This window comes from Sus scrofa, chromosome 3, assembly GCF_000003025.6.
Source record: "Sus scrofa isolate TJ Tabasco breed Duroc chromosome 3, Sscrofa11.1, whole genome shotgun sequence".
Taxonomy (NCBI): Eukaryota; Metazoa; Chordata; class Mammalia; order Artiodactyla; family Suidae; genus Sus; species Sus scrofa.
The window spans coordinates 61635798-61656842 of NC_010445.4; positions in this window are offsets into that span (position 1 = coordinate 61635798).

Below are 21045 nucleotides of genomic sequence, written 5' to 3' on the forward strand. Positions count from 1 at the left end.
AGCTTTCAAAAGGCAAACTAAAGTGGAGAGCAATCAAATCTGGGTGGACAACCTTCAGTGGAAGAATTTCAGGACTCAATTTCTCAATTTAGAAGTACTTTTACCGGAGAGATTTACTCTACGGAACATAGTGGAGTGCCCTTTCCCACATAAACTCTTCTGCTGTTGGTGCTGTGTTGAAAGAATCACATTTACATGAGTTACTTTGTTCTTGTTTTGGACAAACAGCAATTGTTGGACACTGCAGCCTACCAATCAACCCAGAAGAAGAAAGAATGTTATCTCCTGATGTTTGAGCTTTGCCTTAGAGAGACCACAATGGCCATCAGTAACTTATCTTTATTGCATCTCCCTTAGGGAAGTCTCAGTAACCAATAACTCAGGAAGCACAGAACTCTCACACAGATTTTTTGGTGTTAAGAATGTTTAGCCACTACAAACCTGGACTAAATTCAGCTCTGAGCTTAGTATTCTGGTCATTAGCAACCTCCCTTGGAGAATGTGTCTCCCATTTATTGCATTCTGTGCCAGCTAAATGATGTACTACTTTGGCAGGTATAATTTTATGACGAGGTGGGCATTTTTTTTATCCCTCTCAAAAGAATTCAAACCTGAGTAATATCTGACTCTGAACACTTTATGTGACTTTTATTTGAGAGAACATCTCTAAAAGATTTAAGAGCTAGACAATTTCTCACTTGGGTTGCTTGTATTTCTATTTCAACTAACTTTTTCATAGCTTTTGAAGTAGTTTCAGACGGTCTATGGAAACACAGGTGAATAATACTTATGGTCTTTGGCCAGTTTTTCTTTTCCTCTACCAGTTACTATATAAAATAAAGTATACCTATTATATTGGAATCTAGTAAAATCTGAAAATCTCCAGGACAATGCAATCCCTATGGAAGAGTCATATTACCTTGAAGAGTGGTGTCTTCAGATTTTTCAATCAAAGCACATTAAAAAGGCTAACATATTCCAAACTGGGGGCGGGGGAAGGTGGGGGGGAATACAGAAAATAACACCACCAAATAACAATATGTTTCATTTAAAAATTAATTTTGCTTTTTACACTTTTGAGAATCAATCTTGTGAAAGTTTTAAGTATTGAAATTTGACTTAAAATATATTTGCACAAATATGGAATCACATTGTTATGTTGCACAGTATGAAAAAAATATAAACAGAATTGACTGGTCCTTCTCAGTTTTGTCTTCAGGAGCTCACTGGAATTCTGTTTCCACAATGATGGAACAGCAGTGAAGAAGATGCTGCATTTTAGCTCAAATTCCCCATTACCATGTGGTTCCAGATTAGAATCTGTTAGTGAGAAGTCTTTAGTGAGAGCTGAGGGCAGAAAGGGAAGAGAAGGCACAGTTCTTCAGCGGCAGCTACAAAAGATTAAGGGGAAGATATGAGGTTCAGTGCAGCTTCTGGGTACAAGGAGGAGTAGCCTAAGAGATTTGGTGGAAATTCCAAGCTTCTGCTTCACAGCGGCATCAGGGCTAAGCTGTGGAGAAGCCACAGGGTGAAGAGGTAGTTGCTTGTATCTTCTTAGAAGTTCTTGAGAATCTCAGGGGCTTCCAGGCCAGTTCCGAAAATTCGCCCTTGCCTGTACTGTAGGCTGAAGCCCTTAGCGGTGCCTCCTCTGGGCTTCACTCCTCCCGTTTTTCTCCTAACATTGGTCTAAGCATCTATTTTATTGTTTTAAAATCTTTCAGAATGGCTTCTGATTATTTGACTTTTATTATTTTTAATTAATTTATTTTTTTAAGGGCTGCACCCTGGAGCATATGGAAGTTCCCAGGCTAGGGGTTGAATCAGAGCTACAGCTGCTGGCCTATGCCACAGCCATGGCAACTCAGGAGCTGAGCAACATCTGTGAGCCTCATCTGTGACCTATGAGACAGCTTGTGGCAACACCAGATCCTTAATCCCCTGAGCAAGGCCAGCGACCGGACCCACATCCTCGTGGATACTAGTCAGGTTCCGTAACCACTGAGCCACAACAGAAACTTCTTGATTTAATCTTAAATGACATTAACATTAATCATTATGTTTAACTTCAAAAGAAATACATGGGGAGTTCCTGTTATTGCTCAGTGGGTTAAGGATCTGACATAAATCCCATGAGAATTCTGGTTTCATCCCTGGCATCACTTCGTGGGTTAAGGATCTGGCGTTGCCACAAGATGTCTCATAGGTCACAGATATGGCTGGGATCTGGTTTTGTTGTGGCTGTCGCATATGCCTGCATCTGTAAAACAATCCCTAGTTTGGGAATGTCCATATGCTATAGGTGCTGTCATACAAAAGGAAAAAAAGAAATACATGGAATCAACGCCTATATTTAATTTTTTCAATCTTTTGGAGAGTTTACAGTAAATACTACATATCCTGTGAAAGTGTGCATTCTAACATAAAAATCATATCAATATTGCATTAATAAACTTTGTTAAGTAGCACTATTTTTGGAAACCTCTCATAGCTTGTTTCCAAAAGACAAATTCGGTATGTTGGTATTTAAACCATGCCTTTCTTTGAGAGTAGGTTTTTCTCAAGATGTAGGAAATTTGATACTGAATTGAATTTTATGTATTAAAGATGATTATATTTGGTGTCTATTAAAGGATTATGTTTCCAAATGATTTGGTTTCTCACCAGGCTGATTTGAAGGGCTTTTCCTGCATCTGATTGCTTTTGATAGAAGGGCTTCGAATGGTGGCTACTGCTTTGGTGCTAGCACGTGTTTCACAAAACTAAATACAGATGTGGGAAAACGTTAATGGGGAATCTATAGTATTAGTTAAAGCAGTAGAGGAAATTAATTCAATTAAAGCAAAATGAACTATCATTATTCACTTTGAGGAAGAAATCTGAGCAAAAAGGAGAGAATTAACAGACAACATCACTAAGTGACTTTGCATTTGCACTGTGGGTTCAGGAGGGTGTAAATCTGCAATATAGGGATTTGAGCTTAATACTTTCAACAAAAGGTTTTGTGATCATGAATTTGTATTTGGAACTGAATCATTGGATTTTCTCTAAACACAGGATGAAATGGGATAACTTTCCACCTGTCAGTGGTAGGGAGATTTTAGTCTGAATAATGATGAAGTTGTTGGACCTCCTGCTACTTCCTTGGCTTAGAAATACTTACCTCTTAGACAACATGTAAGACTGGGTTCACAGAATCACCAGTTTAAATACTGAAAAGGTGTCCTCCTGAACAGTTGATAAAATATGATCTGATATTTGTCTACTCTCTGAAGATGGCCTTGCCAAGCCCAAATTTTATGGCTTACTGTATCTACTAATTCATCACCTGAATCTTATGTATTCTTCTCTAATGGAATAGACACAAACTCCTGCATCAACAATTCACGATTTTTGCAGCATGCCTATATTTCAACAGACTCCAAGAGTTCTTCTACTTAGAGATGAACATTCATACTTTCTACTTAGAGATGAACATTCATACTTTCCATAGATTAATCCCCTAGATTACAGAATTTTTCCTAGGCCATGCCTTTTTTCTCAGTTGAATCATCTTTTTAGACCATTTTAGGCACAAAGCAGGGCTACCAAAACCTCTCAAGCAAGGTCAAATTTGAATGGGAAATTTAATTAGTTTCGCATATCTCTTCCCCCAAAAGGTAGCCAAAATAACTGTATCAGCAAACTTCCAAACATAATATCTCAAATATCATTTTTCTGGCAATATTTCCTAAAGAATGGAAGAATTTTTGGAAAGCATAATTGTCCACTGGAGCTAAGGTGAATGATATTTAACTCAGTTAAATTAATATTTGTTACCAAAATAGTCACACTATCTCAACTGTTATAACTGAAGCTCACTTTATATTTCTAATGCAAACTTTTCTTTTTACAGTTGGACAAACAAGCCTCCAATGAATGGAATTGCTTTCCAATGGTCTTTTAAGTGCCTAAAATTGCAGGCTCTAATCATAATACTGTGAGTACTCTTCCTTTCTCACGCATTTTCTCCCTGAGATATGAGACAGAAAAAGAGATGAAATATAGTATTTGGATGAAATATTTGGAATTTCACTTCCATTCCAGGAAGAGAAATAGATTGGAGGCATGCTCCCTTTTATTTCCCCCAAACTGGGATCCCTTTATCCCAAATAAATTACTTTTAACACAGGATATAAAGGCATCAAGCACTGCTCCCCCTTTGGGAAAGAAGGGTCCTGTAACAGATTTTGAGTGCCTGGAAGATTGCTATATATTCTTTGCTAAAAATTATGGTGACAGGAAAACCCCACCAGGCTGTAGGTTGTCAGGTTTCCATCAACTTGTAACCCTTTCTTAGAGCTGGTAAAGGATATTTTTGGTAATGAAACAGGTGCTTCTCAAGGCTGTCACAGGATTCCAGGGCTGGACAAAGTGTTCACCCTCCTGCTGTCATAACAGAAAGGAAGAACATTTCTTGGCAAGCTGCCTGCAATGAAAACTCAACTCTGATTAAGGAGTTGATAAAGTTTCACGGCAAGGGGCTATATAAGAAGGGTTGGATTGAATATCTGAACCTTCCAACACAAAAAGTGACTAAACACAAATAATTGATTTTGCCCTCTCTTTCAGAGAGGAACAAACCCAGACTGCATAGATAGATGGCATAGGTACTAATTTAATGCCTGACATAGCAAGCAATGGGGTTGGGTGATGAGGATAAGAGACAGATAAAGTTTTTGCCTTTTTGATAATTATATTTTAGTTAAAGAGGTAGAAATATGCAGTCAAATCTACAAATGAAATGGTCTTTTCTTGTGATAAAGAAATGTGGTGTTCACATTGTGGCTCAGTGGGTTAAGAACCAGACAAATATCCAGGAGAATGCAAGTTGGATCTCTGGTCTGGCTCAGTGCCTTAAGGACCTGGGATTGCCACAAGCTATGGTGTAGGTCACATGCAGCTCAGATCCAGAGTTGCTGTGGGGATGGCATAGGATGGCATCTGTAGTCCAATTTGATCCCTAGTCTGGAAACTTTCATATGCTGCAGGTGTGTCCCTAAAAGAAAAAAAGAAACAGAAAAGAAACACACAGAGTTAAAATCAGAAGAGATGATTATGGAGGAGGCAGAGGTCAGGCCAACTTGTGGGTTAGACAAATTGGAAAGTGGGAAAGTTGTTTTTGTTTTTGTTTTTTGAGAAACTTATCTCAAGAAATCATCCACATTTTTTTGACAATTAAAACACTAGTTTAATCCTTCTAAAGGATACTCTGTCTGATACAGAGCCCCTCTAAGCCAAGAAGAACCCACCAGGGTCAAAAAACCTGGTATGATGTATTTTTAAATACACTAATAGAGAGTATGTTATGATCATTATTGTGTATTATATTAAAATCTGTAGTTTTGGATAAAAAAAAGTGTGCCAGTAAAGCAATCATAACTAGGCTAGTCATTGGTCAATACATAGAATTTCAGCACTATCAGCTAAAACAAATGATCAGGATGGAGTAGGAATTGTCTAGAAAACTGCTATTTGAAACAAATTTTGTGGTTTGTCCCTAATGAATATGGATATGTAAATTGGTGGAAAGGATATTTTATTTTTTAACTGTTTATTATTTATAGCCAATGAGAACAGTTTAGAATTTAGCACCCCTTTCCCCTTTAACTCACACAAGGGGTACACTTCCAGTGCAATAGGACAGAATCTCTGAATACTACTGTCTCCTTCATCTGAATCACTTAATTGCTTGGAAGACATTCTCAGAGCAATACAACCTATTACCTCTATTCATTATATAAATGTAGACAGCAGAAATACTCAGTTTGTAGAACTGAGTGGTAATATAACCCTCATGACAAAATGTATCATAAAATAGAAATAAATAATTTCAAATCATCTTACAGCCTACCATTTGTTTCTTGTCAAACTTGTGATAGCCTTCATCCTTGCTTTTCTTTTCTTTTCTTTTTTTTTTTTTTTTTTGTCTTTTTGTCTTTTGTCTTTTTTTGTTGTTGTTGTTATTGTTGCTATTTCTTGGGCCGCTCCCGTGGCATATGGAGGTTCCCAGGCTAGGGGTTGAATCGGAGCTGTAGCCACCGGCCTACGCCAGAGCCACAGCAACGCGGGATCCGAGCCGCGTCTGCAACCTACACCACAGCTCACGGCAACGCCGGATCGTTAACCCACTGAGCAAGGGCAGGGACCGAACCCGCAACCTCATGGTTCCTAGTCGGATTCGTTAACCACTGCGCCACGACGGGAACTCCGCTTTTCTTTTCTGATTTAGAAAATGAAAACTGGCATCTTATTATTTTTTTAAATATGAAAATTATTTTATAATCTGAGAAGGGACACTTTCCCCCCTTGCTTATTTTTTTGGTATTTCTTAAGAAGTAGCCTAAATCAGAAAGAACACAACCATATTTTTGCATGCTGAAAACTTTACATAGCTTTTGAAGTAAACAGGTTGAATGTCTGCGGCAACTGTCCCAGGGAGAAGAGTCTGAGATAGGGAAGCGGTAAGGGAAATACAGATTGATAGGGGAATGCTGATTTCTATTGATATAGAAATAATTTGGGGACTATCTGTCATCTGCAATCCAGTTTAGGCTTCCTCTTTTCTCTGTTCTAGAAATGTATGCAGGTCAAAAGGTTAAAAACAATAAAAGCAGGGGAGAGTGTGCTTGGAAGGATGGAGGTCATGGTTCACTAGTTATTTAACAGAATGGGTACCTTATTGGTTCAACTATGATTTAATAAATCTTGATTAATGCTTGATCTTTAAACGAAACATTCTTCAACTCAGTTATATTGGAGCCCATTTGGTGTAGGGATTATGCATATCTAAAGCAGTGGAAAATGTGCCTGAGTATGGCAGCAGATAAAATGAAGTACCAAGAAGAGTGGGAGATTTGAATAAGCAGTAATATGTATCCTGGACATTGATGCTAATTGGAGCTTCATGATTTCTCCCAGAATCCAACTAAAATCCTTACATCCCCTAAGATCTTGATGACCTTGTACATTCCAGAAGAAGTTAAAAATTGGGATGTCTGGGCCAGATTCAGATGAAAACATCTGTAATGATCTACATAATGTTCACCATCGCAGAATATGTGAGACATCATTTAGTTGCTGATTTTTATAAAACCAAGATCATATGCTTCTTTTCGAAAGTCACATCTGGCTACCAGTGTTAACATTACTATATGACAAAAATTTTCCGTTTCTTAGAATTGTTGCTTTGAAGGAGCATGCACTCTCTAACTTGAGGCACTTCCCTTTTCTCTTTTTTTCCCCATCCCAAAAAGCTACTCTCTGTTGGAAGTTATCCTTCCCCTTGAACTATTGTTTTCCATTTAGTGAAATATTACTAAGGAAGAGTGAAATATTATTCACCTTCTCCACCCAAAAAAAAAGGAAGTTAAAGAGGGATGCATTTTTAGTGGGGTTTAGATAATTATTGTTAAAGTAGTCCATTCTTAGATACTTACTGAAAAAATCATGTTTGCTTCTAAAGAAAGGTTTTTTTTGTTTTTGTTTTGTTTTGTTTTTTTTCCAATGGCTTCATCTGCAGCATATGGAAATTCCTGGGCCAGGGATTGAATCCAACCTGCAGCTGCAAACTACAGTGCAGCTGTGGCAATGTTGGATCATTTAGCCCACTAGGCAGGGGATCAGCTCTGCACTTCTGCAATGAACCAAGCCTCTATGGTTGGATTTTTAAACCACAATGCCACAACAGGAACTCTAAGAGCAATTTGTTCATGCATTTAATTTTCTGCACCGGCCCCTTCAGACATTTGATACCTGTAGAAGTGTCATTATCCCTTGCTGTCCCCAAAAAATAAAGCGTCATTATCCCTTGCTGTCCCCCCAAAATAAAGAACTTACCTTGTTTGCAAGTCAGTGTATGGTTTTTCCAATTATTTACTTTTCGTTTGGGATTGATTGTCGTGTCTGACATCAGAGATTTAACGCTGTAACCAAATTATTGAAGTTCTCATAGTTCCCTCCGTGCACATCATTGGGTACTTGGCAAGAAGTATCTGATCTTCCCACACCACCAGCTATGACTGGGTTCATGTGGGCACATCAATGTCACTGCAATCAGGTATTTGCCTTTGCCCTGATCGTTACAGTTAGGGTGAAAAAGGTCCACCAAAACCACAATGTGAAAAGGATGATTCTTTTCTACATAATTTTAAGATGATTTTGATGCCAACAAAAGTTTATTGATGCAGGCTCACAATCCAAAAAAACTGATGGTTTTGGCATGCCCCTTTGTATCTCTCAGATATATAATGCATCCTTAAACAATGTTACATCACCTCAAGTCATTTTTTTTAACCTGCTGAGCCACAATGAGAACTCCTGATTCTGCACTCTCAGACTAAGTTAGTCCTCTGAGTATTTGTCTGTAGAAGTACCTTTCTACTCTCTTTAAAGTTTTGTCCTAATCCTGAGAAAATCCTGAATTTTTCAGGAAGCAACTTTTACTATCTTCCTGATGATGCTTTTTTCTCAAAAAAAAAAAAAAAAACCAAAAACTGTTATTGGGAAATGATCTGATACAATAAGATTTTGCAACACAATGAATGAAAAAAAATGTATATCTAGTACCTTTTTTTTCCTGGAGTATTTACACTTTAAAACAAGTATTATTTTCCAAAAGGAGTGGGGATTCCTGACAGAAATTGTGGGAGTGCTACTTTGTGTAGGAAATTTCCTGAATAATTCCACAATGATGCTGATCATCTAAAATTTCTTGGCCCTAGGCTGTCCTAGTTTGAAAAATTTAAAACACAGTGAGTATGTAGAAAATTTGCTCTGGTTCTATGAGCGGAATGAAAGCTGACATGCTTGGATTGAGCAGCATGTATCTGCCTGCCCATTCACCTCTCAGCTTGAAAGAATACGGCGCAATATTATTTTCTTATATTATTAAAATTTACCTCAGAATATATATACTAAAAAATTATGCAGAATTTGTCAACTGCAATTTTTTTTAACTAAAAAAGAATGCCTAGAGGCAGCAATATATATACATCAATACATTTACATTAATATATTCTTAAAATTCAATGGTAATATCTACGAGGATCGCCTCTTTAGGTTTGGCTATGCATAAGTGGTTTTGTTTTATGCTGAATGTTTTCAACAATAATATTCATGAAGCATTTCCATAAGGGATTTTTTAGTGAATTTAATCAGTTCATTTTGTTTTATGGCAAAACTAGTTTTATAATTTAGATCCACAAAGATATAACTGTAATGTATTTGCCCTAAAGGTCAGTTATAATAAGATATCAACTTCTGTACAAAATCTGAAGTCTTAAAACTCGAATTACTCTTTAAATTTATCAAACTTTAGATTTAAATAACAACATATCAATCTGTCTTTATTTATTTTTTAAGGGCCACACCTGCAGCATATGGAAGTTCTAGGGACAGGGATTAAATCTGAGCTGCTGCTATGACCTACACCATAGCTGTGGCAATGCTGGATTCTTTAACCCAATGTGCCAGGCAGGGGACTAAACCTCTGCCTCCTCAGTGACCCAAACCCCTGGAGTCTTATTCTTAACCCACTATGCCATGGCAGGAACACCCACATCAATCTATTTTAAAGCCAAAGAGGAAAATGAATTTAGCCTCTTAATAAAACTTTTAAGGTATTAAGTTCTCATTTGAAAAATAAATAATCTAATTCACATCATAATTATTCTTTATTTTATTTTAATTTCTTTGTTTTTTCAGGGCTGCATCCGCAGCATATGGAGGTTCCCAGGCTAGGGGTTGAATTGGAGAAGTGGCCACCAGCCTACACCACAGCCACAGCAACGCCAAATCTGAGCCATGTCTGTGAACTAAACCACAGCTCATGGCAATGCAGGATCTCCAACTCACTGATTGAGGCCAGGGATCACACCCGAATCTTCATAGATACTAGTCAGATTCATTTCCTCTGAGCCAGGATGGGAACTCCCCCAACGTAATTATCCTAAGGTTACCACATCTATATTAATCCACAGATGGGGGGAGGAGTATGAGACTTGCCAGTAGGGCTTTTTATGTGTATTTGTGAGATTAATGTTCAAGATCAAAAACAATAGTGATTCTAAATGAAGCAATTTATTTGATAGGATCAAAACATTTGTATGCCAACACATAGACCACTCAGGTTTACTATATATACATAGTTGCTGACTAAAAAAATATGCACAACCTAAAAGTTGAGAGTTATGCTTTTTAGGTAGACTAAACTGAGAAAGAACTTAAGCCCAGGAGGTAGCATCTCAAGTAACCCTAAGAAAACTGCTCCAAGAAAGTGAGGAAAGAACTAAGATATGTAGGAGTTTTGCAACAAAAGGCAAGTGGTAGGAACAAAACATTACTACCAATAACAGAAAATTAGATATTTCAAGCTAAGGAATTTAGCACTTTTCTATGTGTGGGAAGATGCAAAAGTTTGGGCGCACTGAAATCATTTCTTCGATATGCACCTCAGTTATCTAAGGCCAGTATCCTAGGTTTTTGTATCCTGAGTTTTCTCAGGCTCACTGTGTGGAGTGGCTGCAGTCAATTGGCTGCTGGATTGCAAGAATTCTTTGTTTCCTTCTGGAGTTCCCACAGGGCTCCCCATCAGCGGTGGCTGCAATCTCTGATGACTGTGACATCTCTTGTTTACTCATATGGCAGGCAATATATTATTTCTCATAGTAAATTTTCTATTCTATTATACTGTCTGGCACAAGATTTATTTTCATGGAATCATTACTACCCTTTATGTCATAATTTCTCCAGCAAGGATATTAATAAACCTGAGGTAGTGGAACTGTCACACTCCAAACTGGCCATGTGTGGAAAGTCAAAGAGTTATCCTGAAACCTTGCTTGATTTTTACACATGACTCATTAAATGTATCCAATAGAGTTACTGAGACTTTCATATGTTCTAGTTATAGTCTTAGATGAGTAAGAAAATGCTTGTACCTTGAAGAATTTTAAAATCACATTTGAGAACAAAATTAAGCAAGCGATTTTAATATTGTGGTCATAAAAGTGTGATACACACTACTACAGCAGTGTTATAATTACTCAAATAATCACAGATGTGCAAATTATACTTTATTATATTCTATTTGTGTTTATATTCACATTTGAAAACCTACTAAGCAGTATGAAACTAATGTGAGTTTGGTTGCTGTTGAGCGATCTTTTCAGCAGCTTCAGATCTTTTAATGCATTCTTTTCTTCCTTCCTTTTTTGCAAGATATTTGCTTAGTATAGAAGAAGAGGGGCTTTTTGTATTTTGGGGTCACAGTGAGAAATGGAGTTGCTCAGTCTACATGATCTGCTTTGCTTCTTAGCTGCTATATTCAGTGTAGTTGCTTGTCTTGTCTTTAAATTTTTGAAAGAAAGAAAGAAAGAAAACCTGGTAACCATGGAGGTCTATTAAAAATTTAGGGGTTACAGACTATAAAAAATCAGAAAACCAAACCAACCAAACCATTCTGTGTAGCTTATGCAGAAAATGATGCAGTTGATGGAAATTGATGTTTAGTAGAACATTGGATGTACCGACGGTCTAAGCTATAGGCCAAGATTCTGGAAAACTCCTATGGTGTTCAAAACTCTCTCCCTGAGGATACAGCAGTATTTGCCACAGTCAGGAAGAGAAAACAGTGGCTAGAGATCTGGGTCATATGAAGCTACTTGCTCCAAGACCACCCTATCCCAGCTGTGATTCGATACCAACAAAAATGGATACCGTGTGCCCTGATTCTAGACATTCACAAGTCTTGACCACTAGAATACTTGCTACAAATGCTTCCCACCCTGGCTACATACATATCTTTACCTTAGAATAAATCAAATCAGCAGAAATAGCAGAAGCATCAACATAGCCTTAGTCCTACCTTTTCACTACCTCACAAATGCATCTACTTGGCATAATTCACATATATGCAGAACCTGAGCTGAAGATTATTTGATAAAGGTTATCTTTAACTTTCCAGCCTCTAGTGTATCCTAAGAAATGCAAAAGAACAGTTGGCAGGCTGTTAATAAACCAATCTGCTATCTCTGCCACAACCAGCAAGGAAAAGAATGTGTACTAATGTTACATTCAAGCTGAATAAGAAATGCCTAATATTCAAACAAATCAAGTAAATACAAGGGGGAATGTATTCTCTTAGGAGAAATTTTCTTTTGGTGAGCAACAGAGACTCTACTTAATTTTGAGAATATTTTTCCCCCCTTTTCCCCTAGAGTCCTCATATTGCACTAGACAGCTGGTCTGATCCACAAACTTAAAAAGTTAAAAAGTTTTTGGATTTTTGCCTAAAGCACAATTGTGCTTTTTTTTTTTCTCTCCCATTTCTCCATTATATGGAACTTACAAATATATATATATTGAAGTATTTTAAAAAATAAGCAAATAACCCTTTTTACAACTCTCATTTACTTTGAATCCTTCTTCTAAAGTGGTGTTACCACTTCTCTAACATTAATATGATCTTGTTTTACATTCTAAATCAAAGGATGGCTCAGCTCAGTGATGCTGTATAAAAGTGGTTTTCACTACCCACAGTAAAAACCTTAATGTTCCATTATCTGCAAAAGTTATCATTGCCTGGCTGAAAGGTCAAACGACTCATACCAGACTCCGTTGTTATTTATATGGGTATGCTTTGTGCCAGTGACATAATTATAGATGCCTACTATAATGCTCAAGGAGACAATCCATGTTGCAGCCAAGATTTAAAAGGATAGCCTCCAACCAATTACAATAACTTTCTTGTGAAGCTGGTTGCCTTAGTCCATTCAGACTGCTGTAACAAAATTCCAAAAACTGAGTAGCTTATAAACAACAGAAATTGATTCCTCACTCTTCTGGAGACTGGAAGTACAAGACTAGGATGCCAACCCAGTAAGAGGTCTGGTGAAAACCCTCTTCCAGATGGCAGACTGCAGACTTCTCTCTGTGTCTTCACATGGTTGAAGGGCGTTGGCGCTCTCTCAGACCTCCTTTATGAAGATAGTAATCCCTGTATCGCTATTAACATGACAAAATCTGCCTTGAGCCTCTTTAATTCCTCCTGTCCTTGCAGGTCCCTGTAGTAAATCTCCTCAATCATCAAGGGTTTTGTAGTTAATAGATACTGCTTAATGATCATTAGGCCCAGGGGGCCTCCATGGAGTCTCTAAACAATGATGACCTTCTTTGATGTATCTTCTTTGAGCTCATGAGAATAGTTACCCATCAATAATCTTGATTTAGGAATGTGTTTCCTGTCTCCAAACATGTACCCACACACCCTAGGTTAACTATAGTATTTTTCCAATGGCCCCTCAGGGGTACAGAGTGCAGCTGTTAATGCTTCTGGATCATGATCTGCCTGATCCTATCCTGTATGTAAATTACCCCATAATATACTGATCCATGGATTCTATGGAGCTGCCTCTATCATTGTTCGACCTCAACATAGTTTCTCAGTTCAGTGGGCATTTTTCTGTTCCCTCTGTCCTCCGACAATGCCATTCATGGGGGCCGCTTTTGTTAAAGCATGAACCCCATTCATGGAGGGGTGGAACATAAACATTCAATCTATAGCACTAATTTGAAAAGTAGCCATTTGCAACTATATTTCTTACTTATCTGAATATGTCACTAAAATAAACAAACATCTGGGGAGTTCCCGTAATGGCTCAGTCGTTAAGGAATCCTACTAGGAACCATGAGGTTGGGGGTTTGATCCCTGGCCTCGCTCAGTGGGTTAAGGATCCGGCATTGCCGTGAGCTGTGGTGTAGGTCACAGATGTGGCTCGGATCTGGTGTTGCTGTGGCTCTGGCATAGGCCAGTGGCTACAGCTCCGATAAGACCGCTAGCTCAGGAATCTCCACATGCCGTGAGTGCAGTCCTAGAAAAGACAGAAAGACAAAAAAAAAAAAAAAAAAAAAAAAAAAAAAAAAAAAATCTGGAGGCAACAGCTTCCAGGCAGGGCAAACCTTTTTAATGTGAAAGAATGTTTAGAGGAATTGAAGCAAAGTTTACCTGATTAGATGGGTATAAAGGAATCCGAACTTTAGAGTAAGGTACAGAACCTAATGTGGACTGGTATTTGGGCTGGAATTATCTCATTCCCTGCAGTTTGATCTTTTTAAAAAATGTGGAAAAAGTCTTCAAGAAAAAGGAGCAAATGGTAAATTGTATACATGTGCTAATATATGCTTTCATATACTCTTTATATGCTATAATCAGTATACAGAAATAATGACTATAAAAGAATGGGCAAATATTCCTCCTAAATACTAATAAAAATCAAGATGATAATCTGTATTACTATCACACAGAGTACTATTTAAGATTAAAAAATACTACTAGAAGTAAAGAAGGTCACTTCATGATGATAAAGATTCAAATTCACAAGTAAAATATAATTTTAAAGAAGAATATTCCTGTTAATATAGCCTCAGGATATACCATTGATAAAATTTAAATGATAAATTAACTAATCATTGTGATAAAGTTATTGTTATCTCTATAATAGACCATGGATTCATAAAGCTATAAAAATTGGAAATAAATAGCTCCTGGATTTATAAAGCTATAAAAATTAGGACAGCATAACTGACAAATTTGACTTACCTATCCTAAGGAAATTTACATTAAACAACTACAGACTAAAACTCTATTGTTTTTAATTTCCACATAAAACATATAAAAAATATTTTCACATGCTTATTTACAAAAAAAGACTCAGAAATTTCAAAGGACTGAAATAATATGAACCAGAAAACAATATACAATGATAAATATGCAAAAACATCCAAAATTCTCACAGATTTAAAATTTACTTCTAAATAACTGATGGGTAAAAGACTAACTCATTAGGGACATTAGAAAATGTACTATACATCGGAGTTCCTGTCGTGGCTCAGTGGTTAACAAGTCCGACTAGGAGCCATGAGGTTGCGGTTCAATCCCTGGCCTTGCTCAGTGGGTAAAGGATCCAGCGTTGCCATGAGCTGTGGTGTAGGCTGCAGACACAGCTCAGATCCTGCATTGCTGTGGCTCTGGCATAGGCTGGCAGCTACAGCTCTGATTAGACCCCTAGCCTGGGAACCTCCATGTGCCATGGGAGCAGCCGTAGAAAAGGCAAAAAGACAAAAAAAGAAAAAGAAAAAAGAAAAGAAAATGTACTATATTAAAATTTGTGGAGAGCTGTTAAATTTATGTCTGCAGGGAAGTAGATTTAAATGAATTCAATATTAAATTAATAAAATCAATAAATTAAACTTTTTTTGCTTGCTAGTAAGTGGTAGATCACTGACTTAACACAAAGAAAACAGAAGAAATAATTTTTTTGGGGGGAAGGCTTCACCTCAGCATATGGAATTTCCCAGGCTAGGGATCAAATCTGAGAATCTGAGCTGCAACTTCTGGCCTACACCATAGCCACAGCAACATGAGATCTGATTTGTGTATGTGACCTACACAACAGCTCAAGGCAATGCCAGATCCTTAACCCATTGAGCAGGGCCAGGGATTAAACCTGAGTCCTCATGGGTACTAGTCAGGTTCGGGTTCATTACCACTGAGCCACAATGGGAACTCCAGAAAACATAAGAAATAAATGATGTATAAAGATAAAAAAGTATAATAAATACAAAATAAGATTAATACATGCTGAAAAATAATAAAATAGCTTATGAAATTCTGTTAGAAATTCTGAAAAAAAGCCTCAGAAAAAACATGTTATGAAAAGGATTCATTATCATAAATCTAGTAACACTAAAGAGACAGTAAATATCACAGACCATTTCTACACAAAAATATATGAACATTTTGGAGAAGTATATCAATTCATTCCCCAAAAATAACTTATCAAAACTAACTAAAAACATTTTAAAAGAGATAAGTAGAGAAAAATAAATAGATAGTATAATTTATAAACATAACTACAAAGAGATCTTCAGGTTCTAACAGTCTTACCTATGAAGTCAAATATTTAAAGAGGAAATAATGCAGATATATACTGAATTTTTCCTAATACGATATAAAGATAACATTTCTAAGTGATTTTTAGCACATCCCTGTACTTAAAAGGAAAATTTTAGCCTAATCTCAATAAACATAGATGCAAAAAACATAAACAAAATATTAATAAGCAGAATATGTGAAATAATAAAATATATGGTTAATATATATAATATAGTAAAATGTATAGTTAACATATATAATAGTATAAAAATAAGCTAAAATAAAAATATAGAGTAATAAAACAAATAAAAAGCATAATATGATGCAACCAATTTGAGTTTATTATAAATCCAAGTTTAGTTAATTCATCATTGTAATTCATTTTATTTTATTTTATTTTTTATTTTTTTGCTTTTTTGGGGCAGTAGCTGTAGCATATGGAAGTTCCCAGGCTAGGGGTCTAATCAAAGCTACAGCTGCTGGCCTACCCCCCAGCAACTTGGATCCAAGCCACATCTGTAACCTATTCCACAGCTCACAGCAACACAGAATCCTTAACCCACTGAGCAAGGCTAGGGATTGAACCCACATCCTCATGGTTCCTAGTTGGGTTCGTTAACTGCTGAGCCACGAAGGGAACTCCCTTAACTCATTTTATTAATGAGATAAAAAGAAAAACATCCTAATATCTTAGTTGATTCAGAGAAAGTATTTGTCAATAAATTGCAAAATTGATTTTTACATTCAAGTGGTCAGTAAATTAGGAAAGAAAAAAAATCATTAATCTGATAATGTGTTTTAGACATCTCTTTCTTCTTAACAAATTACTCCAAAACTAGTGACTTTAGAGCGTGCACACGCACACACACATTATCTCTCAATTTCTGTCATCCATGAATCTAGGTACAGCTTAGCTGAATGCCTCTGACTCAGTGTTCCTAACAAGACTGCAGCTATGTTACACTGAATTTCAGTCAACTGCAGGTTTGACCAGAGGAGGATCCACGTCTGTGATTACTCCCATGGTTATTTTGGCCTCAGGTCCTTACTGGCTAATGACCAGAGTCATCAGTTCCTCAGTACGTGAGTCTTTCCAAAGGAGTACTGGAAACATGTCTGCTTGCTTCCTGCAGAGCAAAGGCTCCCAAAGCAAGAAAGTAAAAGCAAGTAACCCAATGTCTAAAGTGACATCCTACAATCACCTCAAGGAGAGTCTTTTCTTTAGAAATGAGTGGTGCACAAGGACTGAAGATTACACAAAGTTTTGGCTACCAGAAGGCAGATCCCAGAATAGCTGGGATCCATCTTGGAGGCTGTGCAGCACAAGGTATCAACATTAATAACAACAGAAAAGACCTTCAGCAATCCTTGCACCTGATAAATGTTGAAATGTGTTTCCTCTGAGCTTAGAAATAAAGCATTATGCTCTCACCTATTAAAACTTGTGCCCCATGTCCCACCCAGTGCTATAAAGTAAGAGAGTAAACACCATCAGGAAGTGTCAAATTTAAAAATTATGAAATCATTATTTGAAGAAAGCATGATCATGTAAGTGAATTTTTAAAACTTAATCATAACATGGCTTTAGAAATGATTATTTCAAGAGAACATTTTAAATAGCATCAAGGGATTTTAATTAAAAAAATTTTTTTTGCTTTTTAGGGCCACACCCATGTCATATGGAAGTTCATGGGCTAGGGGTTGAAGCAGAGTTACAGCTGCTGGCTTATGCCACAGCCATAGAAATATGGGATCCAAGCCTCGTATGCAACCTACACCGCAGCTCACGGCAATGCCAGATCCTTAACCCACTGAGAGAGGTCAGGGATTGAACCTGCATCTTCATGGATCCTATTCAGGTTCATTAACCACTGAGCCATGAGAGATGCTCCAAGCATATTTTTATTTATTTTTTTTCTTTCAAAATTATATTTTTTCTATTTCTTTATTGTTATTTCCCCAATACGATTTTTTTTTTTGCTATACAGCATAGTGACCCAGTTACACATACATGTATACATCCTTTTTTCTCCTATTATCCAAGCATATTTTTAAAATATAGTAATATACCTAATAAAAGGAGTAGAATTCTCCATACTGAAAACTATAAAACGCTATTAAGAAAGACTTGAATAAAGGAAAGAAAAATTCATGGTAATTAATTCAAGAACTAAGTATTGTGAAGATGTCAATCTTTCCCTACCCGATAGATTCAATCAAAACATCACAGTTTTTGGTTGTTATTGTTGTTCTTAACAAATAAATCTGACATTTTAAATGAAAAAAAAAGAAAAGAAATAAAACAATAAAGTCATAACCACACAAGAAGCAGAATGTTATGTTATAGCTTAGTCTACTAGTTTTCAAGTCATATTTTATAGCCTCACTAAGGAAGATAGTTTTGGCATAGAATAGAAAAAACAAACAACAACAAAAACAAAAAACATTGCTGTAAAATAGAATTTTTCAGAAAAAAGACGTTTTCAAAAATGGCCAGTTGACTTATGACAAATTATGGTGTCATTAACAAGAAAACAAAAGGATTAACTACAAAAAATAGTTACGTGCTAAAAGAGGTCTGTTTATCAAAGATTTGATTAGATTTGAAAAAGAAGAGAAAAGCAATGATCAATTAGATAAAGGAAACAAAAGAAAAGTTAGCTATCAATTCAAAGAAGATACTGGCAACATACATAATCCTTTAAGAAGTAAGACTCCTAGCAAGAATGCATTAAACAAATAAACAAAATAAACCAAAAAAAAAAAAAACCCTGAAAATAAAAAAAATCAACATGGATGAAAGATGTGAAATGCCACTGTACAAAATAAGAGATCAGATGGCTAACAAATATATGACTGGGTGTAACTTACCTAATAGGGCAAATGCAAATTATGTGTGCTATTAGTTATGAAATAATTGTCACAGAAACCACAAACATTAGATAGAGCAAAGCTTACATTCAACAACAATTAGAAATTAAGAAGAACCAGGTTTAAATAGATTAAATCCAATAAAGAAGATACAAGGCAGCAGGTAAAGTTAAGCTATTTGATTTGCATTAGTTAATCATTTCAATGATGCTAAATCAATAATTATTCACACCACTTACAGACATGAAATTTCTTTACATTTTCATGAGACTTAGAAGATAGTAATTTTGCTTTTAAAAGTCCTTTTTTAAAAATTCTACTGGCTTGTTTGTGTATTTTCATGGTATTTTACATGCATATTACAGTTTATATTTCACAAAGTATTCTTCATCTCTCATTTTCATTTCTATCACCTACAAAGTTCTTTTTGTTGATAGATTTAAGTCCCCAAAGCCAGGAATTGGAAAGCACTACTGATTTGGAGTCAGGGTAACTTCCTCCCATTTTAGGTACCACTAATTTCTTGTATTTTATGATCTTAGGTGGATAGCTAATTTATATCAGTGTCAGGGTCATTTCTCATAAAGTGCAAGAAAATATATAGTTGTACCTTCCTTTGTGCTGTTAGGCAAACTCTATGAAATTGTACCTTTGAAGCATTTTAGACATTGAATATTAGACTTGCCAAGAACTGGACAAGTTATAATGGTAATGATGAAATTATTTTCCCGAGTCTTGAATTTCCTCTTATTTCTACAATACCAGACATTAAAACAAAAAAAACTCAAAAACATTATTGTGAGAAATTGATCATGGAGGTATGGAGTGAACAGGTACTCCAGCCACATACTCCATCAGTTTGGAAAGGAATCTGGGGCCAAAGAATAGTCAATTGGAAATCATTACCGTATGCAGGCATTTGTAGCTAAGCAACGAACTAAAATTATGCTGTACATATACTGCCTATTTTATCTTAATTCATTAAATATAACCCAAAATCCACCTTAGTTTTTTTATACTCTTGTTTATAACTTTGCATTTCTATTAAAATAGATATGTGTTCATACTATTTTCCAAGCCAAACATAAAACCATCTTTATAATAAGCACATAAAACAACATATTGATGCCTAATTTAGTACAAAGTCCTGTTTACATTGGAAGCATTAGATTAATTTTATTTAAACTGTGACATAATTCAGTTTCCATGGGAACCTGGATGCTAACCAAGCTAAGTGAGGCACCATGGAGTTTATTTCTGATTCAGTATAGCTTGCCAAGTTATTTTCCTAAGGTGTTTACCAAATATAATTACATTAGTTTTGTGGAGATGAAACAAAATTGCTCTGTTGTGCAGGCATTTTTTTTAAAATAGTTGTTTGTTTTTGTTTTGTTTGTGAGTCCTATTTTGTTTAATTCTCTCTAAAGGGATAGGGGCATTTCTCAAAGAAAATTTATTTAAAATGAGTTGAAATAATATCGAGGCTTTGATTTTCTGAGCAGTGAGTAATTATCAAAGAATTTTGAATATGTCATATACTTAAGTTACTCTATAGAATGTACAGTATAAAATCAATTTTCATTATATATATGTTCTATATGTATATTCATATATGGAATTCTATGAGTATATAGACTATATACCATATACAGAATTCTACCATAAACTAAAATAGAATTTCTCTTTGTTGCCAAAACTCAGCCTCTGTCCACTGGTGCCAAATAGAAACATGGAGACAGAGTTCTGAGTGAAGGAGAAAAGATAGCTTTTATTACTTTGCCAGGCAAAAAAAGCCACATCAAGGTAATGCCTATGAACTGTGTCCCACATTGGGAATAACTGTGGGGAGTTTTATAGTAAAAGGAGAAAAACAGATTTTCAGATAAGAATCAGGATTGGGGCAAATATGCATTCTTCTTTCTTTGGGGGAATCTTAGTCATCAAAGCTGGGTCAGATCTCATTGTGATCCTGGTGGTAGTCTTCTGGGTTGTTGCTAGAATATCAGTACTTGTGAAAGGACATATTGATTAGAGATAAGAACAGACTACCTGATTAAGAAAGTTCCTGAAAAACATCATGTGCTAATAATTTTTAAACCACAGGTAATTGTGCTCAGGGTGCCTAATCTTCAAACTTACATTGATTGTGTTTAGGGTGCAGTTAAGCCAGGGAGAAGCACAAGGAAAGAATCTAAACTGTTCAG